Below are 6,606 nucleotides of genomic sequence, written 5' to 3' on the forward strand. Positions count from 1 at the left end.
GATATAAAGATGATAAGCTGTAAAGTGGCAGCAGGTTGAGGACTGGGCTGCTGGGAATTTTATGCCACCATTTTAGTCACAGATCTGCAAGACTTTGTGCGGAGTTTGGGATGATGACCTCTGTTTGGGCCCCATTCCCTGTTTATGCAATAGAAAGAATATAGTTTTCCTCACAGATATGTGCTGTAACCACATCTAGGAACATTATATTAGGTTCAAGGTATATGTAGATAAAATGATGACTGGAATTCTCTCATGTTTCAGGAACAGGATGAAATCTTACTCTTGTAAAATACCTTTGTTCCACAGAGCAAATGAGGTTCCTGAATCCTGAGTTATCTCATGTTAGTGGAACAATTACTTGCATCTATACTTATTTAACTCGATGAAAGACTCAAACAGAGTTTACTGTGGACCTAACAATCTCGTTTTTAGATTAAGTTAGCTTTTCACTAACTCACACTTAATTTTCTTCCAGAGGCCCTGTGCTCCTGGTAGCCACCAGATGTCCCTACTGCCATGTGCTCCAGACCCACCAGTTGCATCCCAGAGATGGAAGGTCTCTCCCTCTGCTCCAGTTAAAGCCCAATTAGCATTGCTCTGTCGGTACAGCAAACTCACTGCTTGTGGAGCATTAGGGGAAAAGTGAGACTCTGGTGCTGCTTGAGAAGGCAAAAATATGGGAAGGAGGATCGATGTGCTGATGACTCACCATAAATCCTGAAGGCAAAGTGTGAATTTAATAATCCCAAATCTGATAACATGGGTGGTGACAGAAAGCTTGGCACAGATACTTTTTGGTAACAGAAGAAATAAAGTTTTAGTCTGCAAGATTCAGGGGAAGAAATGCTAAACATAGAAGTTAGCAATGGCCTCGATTCCTGTTTATTTATGAGATTTTTCATATTTACATACATTTCTATCTGTATCTAATCATATGTATCTAATTACATATGGGTACAGCAAATATATTCATTACTCATTGACAGAAAAATAGTTATATATAAATAAACAATCTAGTATTTATATAACACTTGTTCATTTGTATGCTCAGAATTTGGTAGGGGCTGGCTATGGGGAATTGCTCAGACTCTGCAGAGCTGCCATGGAAGAGAGAGATGCCAGAGAAGGAGTAACAGTACTGGTGGCAGTTTGTGTGGGTTCTTCACTGCAGAGCAGATCTCCTGTAAGAAAAATTATTACTTTGTGGTCTGACCTAGGAAGAATCCCATAAAGAGCACTCAGTTCTGAGATCTTATCTTTGATGCCAATCCTGTAATTTCCTGACTTATTCCTGCGTGAGTCTGTAGTGAACTGACCACCTATAAAGTCTCTATGTATTTGTTCTGGGTGCTTGCTCTGTGCACCTACCCTCTGTCAGAGTCCTGGAAAGTGCTAGAGAATGGCAATGTATTCAGGACCCTCAGTTCTGAGTCTGCAGAGCTGGGAATGAGGGCACTGTCATTCTTTTTTCCTGAAACCTCTGCTGAGACACCTGAATTCCAATGGCTGTCAGTGCAGGCTGCACACCTACAGCCTTACCTTGGGGCCATGGCAGTGGCAATCCCACTGAACCCAGTCAAAAACCAGGAATTGTTATGTTGATCTGGCTAAATGTGAGGAAGAAAAAGGATGAGAATTCCAGAGACAGTGAACAGAGGACAAGGTCTACATGGATCTGAGCTGCCAGTGACATTGGGATGAGCCATTCTTCCAGCTGTTGAGTTTAGCAGGAAGGCAGCTGTGCAATTCACAGTATCCATAAGGATTTGGTGTTTGGAGGGGATATCCGAGAAAACAGGAAGGAGGAACTGGTTTCTGCAAAATGGGTGTATGGACTGCAGAAGAGGAGAAGGAATGAGACTTCACAGCATCACTGGCAGAAGAGAAGGGAGAGGAAAGGACAGAGCAGATGGGAGGAGCAGATGGATCCCAGCTGGGAAGTGCTTTACTGTGAGTTTCTGAGATCAAAGGCGCTGATGGCAGCGTGTCATGGGCAGAGTGGGAGCTTCAGACAAAGTTCAGTAGAGAAGCCCTCCTGTTGAGTCATGAGGTGCAGAGAGGACACCCCTTGCTTTTTGAACTCCTGCTTGGAGAGGAGCCTGAGTGCAGCTGGATCCAGTCTGAGCCCCAGATTTTGTCAACAGTTTATGTGTAAAGGTTTATTTAGGTATAATTGAACCTTTATACAACTTTGTCCCACAGGATTAAGGATGGCAAACCAGATGCATTTATATAAATAGATATTATTTATTATGGTTATGATTAGACAAAAATATCTTAATGAGATTTTTTAAGTAGACAGTACAGGAGCTATGACTATTATAATATAGTGCACTAAGAAGCGATATTGAAGCAATTTCATTAAAGCAATTGTATTAAAGCAATTGTATTAAATCTAGCAAGAACAAGTATTAAGTAGAGATTGATGTTACTCACCCATACCAATGGACAGATTTCTTTTGCTCAGCCTCGAGGAATAACTTTTAGGGGCATCCCCACTGAAGGGAGGAATCTCCACACACACACCCCATGAAGGGGTATGTTATAAGACCCCACTGTTAAAATCTGGAACTGGGCTTTTATAGTGTGAAGTGATTCACTATCAGTCATATGTGTCCAGGCCAGCTGTGTCAGCTCAGCACTTCTAGGTGTAGGACCAGTAGTAGCACTTGGTTGTTCTTTTATCCAGGTATTTTCCCAGGTCTACCACATCTTTATCTCACTATCAGGATGTTTAACTTTGAGATTAATGTGTCATACAGGTTTCAGCACTAATCAGCACTAAAAGCAGCATGAGGTTCCCTTCTTCATTTACCTCTGATAGCTTTGGAAATAGAGCATTGTTAGAGTTATTTTCTCATTCCAGGGAAAGCATCCTGCTGCACAGGGGGAGGCATGAGGAGAGGGTGGCAAATGTTGTTTTTTCTGTAGGGGGGAACATTAAAAGTGGGCAGGTGCTTTCTGCATGGCATTGTGCACAGGTTATGAGCAGGAACCATGGGTGGGCAGGGGGGCTGAAGCTGTGCAGGGGAGGGAAGGACAACAAGAGGGCAAAGAGCTGCTTCCTTGGCCTATGTCACCCATAAAACCCCAGTAACTGAATGGTCATCATCTTGAACTCTGATATCAAGCTGTGGCAGAAGAGTGATACATTCCACAGTGGAAAAACTTGTCCTGTTTTGGAACTGTATATTGATTTATCTTTTATGTAAGTTCAGCTTTTTTGGCTTTTTTGCTCAATGCTGGGTTATGAAGGCAATGACTAACCTCCTGAGCATTTGAAGGGGACAAGGTGTTTCTTAGGGAAAATCTCATTTGTGGTGTAATTCTACTCTGTGCTGGCAGATGGTGCTGTGATATATCCAGGAGCTGGGAACCAGCTTTTTCAGCTTCGAGGGGATGTGAGCAGGTAGCATCTCCTTTGTGTTTTCATTCGACTTTGTTCTTAAATTTGTTTTACTACGAAATTAAATTCTTCTCCTCCTTCTTGTTCTGCTCCCAACTTCAACGGTCTAAGCAGATCAGCCAGGTTTGGTTTTGCCTCTTTGGATTATCACAGGGCTGGCAGGAAAAATACAACTCCAAAAGATTTCCACTGGAAGAAAATCTATTTGTGGCAATATTTCCCACAATTTAAGGTTTTCTTATGTTTACAAATCCAGCCTTTCAGGCCCATGCTGGTCTTGCAGTCTCCCTTTAATAGCAGTCTGAAGTTTCTGTCGATAGCTATACCTGAGACACAACCTAAACAGCCTCTGAGAGTTGCTTCTGCCCTAGTTTTTAGTGTTTCTTTTTATATCACATGCTTTATACTGTGATCCATGCTGATCGTTTTTTCTTGAAGTTTTCTCTCAGTGGTTTCCTTCTGGAAAACAAAAAACCCCGGAACCAACCCAAACACTTTTATATTGGAAAAAAAAATATTCGAAGGAATTAGTCAAGGATGGGATCAGCCTATTTAATATCTAAATTTAGATTTCTAAAAAGCTGCTGAAAAATTAGGGGTAGATCTCATTTGCTTTCTGTAACTGCTGTCCAAGAGATGCATAAACACTTCTTGTTTTGCTCGAGAGGTTTGTGGAGCACCTATATTCTCAGAGAGTGGCTGAAAGTGCTAGAGAAGCACCAAGAAAAAGAAAGTCTTTATTCCTGCAGCCAGCACACTTGGAGCCAGACAAGGATTTCTGCCACTTGCCTGGGTTTTTCCTGTGAGAGTGCAATCTCGAAGTCCAGGGAACTGAGTGTGAGACTCCTGTTTTATCCTTCCCATCTGAGCATTGGGCTTCCTACCCTGGGTCCATGTCAGGCTCTGTGTAAGAAGAGAGGGAGCAGATCCCCCCACCATCCCTGCTAGAATGCTACATGAAACAATCTGGGTTAAGGAAAATATCCAAAATAGGTAATTTTTTGCTGGTTTTCTGCTTTGTCCTGGATCTTTCTAGTGACCCAGTTTCCAACACAAACCCATAAATTTGTTAAAAAGTCAGAGACAAGAGCTGCAGAATGTGAGCAGAAGTGATTTCAGGGAGACATCTCTCTGGGTGGGTTCACTGCTGAGGAGAACATGCCCATGGACCCATGCTCCAAAATGAGGAGGAGTCTGGACAGAAGCCTGCCAGCTCCTGGGGAAAGAGTTGTGCCAGAAGCTCTCATGCAAAAAGAAGTGAACACTTTTTTTCCCTTTTAAGGAGAAAACAGTCCATCAGGCACCACTTCTGAGGTGATGCCCAGGTGGATGTGTCCTCTTAGTATGTCCCTAAAATTTTCTGTGGGTGCTTTACATTCAAGAAGAGACAGAGGTACACTTAGGAAGACGAGGTTTTCCTCCTGAAATCTCCAGAGCACTTTTATGTTTCCTCCAACACCTTCAGAAATGTCTGCATTTGCATCAGAAGGACTAAGGAGAGGCCCCTGATGGTTAAGCACATTTGGACCTCAGGTAGTGTTTTCCAAACTTAGCACTTCATAAATAACATCAATAACATCAGTCCAGTCCTGCATGGCCAAGTTCTTCAAATACATTTATCTTGCTGATGGCAGTTCCACCTGAACTCTCAAAGAATCAATGGGTCTCAGTGCAAGATTATACCCAGTGCCAGTGCCCAGTTGTTCCAATGGTGATTTAAAGGGCTCATGTGCCTTTTCCTGGGCTTTCTCATGGTCACAGCACAGCTCAAACATTCCAGGTGCTCTGTAGAGTGGATTTCTGTGCCCAGGTGCCCATGCACTCATGTGGGGACATGTAAGTTAGTATGAGTTAATATGAGTTACTATGAGTGTGAGAAGTTCACCTCTTGGAAAATCCGTGGCAGGGTAGAACTTGAAACCCACAACAGGTTTGCTTTTTCTTATTACAGACATGCAAAAACCGATGAGAATAATCTTCAGAAGCAATTAAAGCAGTAAAACAAATGTGACAGTTTAAAAGACAGTTATCAGGATAGCATTATCAATTTCCAAAAGCAACAGTGATATGTTTCTGGACCTCAAACAGGGCTTTATTTCCCTGTGATTTAGCAGAAATATGTTTTACATTCTAATCTGATTTCCTAGGCTAGAGAAGAAGTGACTAAATGAGCTGATAATACCTGGCAGCTGTCAAATGACTTTTTGCCATCTAGAGAGAAACAGAGGAACATATGTTCTGATCTCCTGCTACTTAAGTTAGAGGATGAAAGAAATAGAAGGGGTTTAAGTTGGAAATGAGATCATGCATTATGCCCTTCGGACAGCATGTAATCTGGCTAATGGCATCACGGAGTTATATAAATAACTTCATTAAAATGAACTTGTTTCAAATGAGCTAAATAAATCAGACTCATTTGTCAAAGAGCTGGCATGAAATAATCAGGTTAATTTAAAGCTGCTCGCTGGGGAAATGATTCCTGAATTTGTTCCACCAGTGAAACTGCCATCAGTAGCTTCAGTCACCAGTGGGAGCCCTGAGCCCAATGTGAAAATGCAGACTGGGCTTCCGCATTTGCCTTTTCAGAAGCCCCTCTGTTGTGTCTGTAGCAGTCTCCATGGTCCCATAGCCAAAGGTGTGTGTTCCAGGGCATTTGAAGCATTGCCCAAGACCCACCAGATCTAAATCCTCTGGTGGCTGGAAGCTGTTCAGCCCCATAATCTGTGCTCTGCTGTCTGCTCTCTGCCTCAGAATGAGTGGTAAAATGAATTTAACCAATTGCTTTTGGCACCTGTCCCTGCCTTGATGGGAGGACTATGTGATGCCTCAGGTCTTCTCCTCACAATTAATTCAATGCTTTGTGTCTAAATTTTCCCTTTCCTCATTATCTCATTTGTATGCTCATTCCTTTGCAGAGGTCAGAAGGATAAATCTATTTCTTCAGGCTAGAGATGGACTTGCTCCTCTGTGGTCTGAACACCCCTTACCTTTGCAGGGATGAATATTTATCTGCTGTAAACTCACTCCACTGCAGGAGTCAGTCAGGCTGTGCAGAATTAGACCAGGATGTGAATCTGTAGGCAGTGAACAAGTAGGAAGATTGTCCCAGATACAGGCTGTCTGTCTGTCTGTCCTTCATAGTTTACTGAAAATCTCAGGTTTTAGCTTGTGCTTCAATGTAAGAAGAATTTCTCATA

The sequence above is a fragment of the Catharus ustulatus genome, chromosome 4, assembly GCF_009819885.2.
Source record: "Catharus ustulatus isolate bCatUst1 chromosome 4, bCatUst1.pri.v2, whole genome shotgun sequence".
Lineage (NCBI taxonomy): Eukaryota > Metazoa > Chordata > Aves > Passeriformes > Turdidae > Catharus > Catharus ustulatus.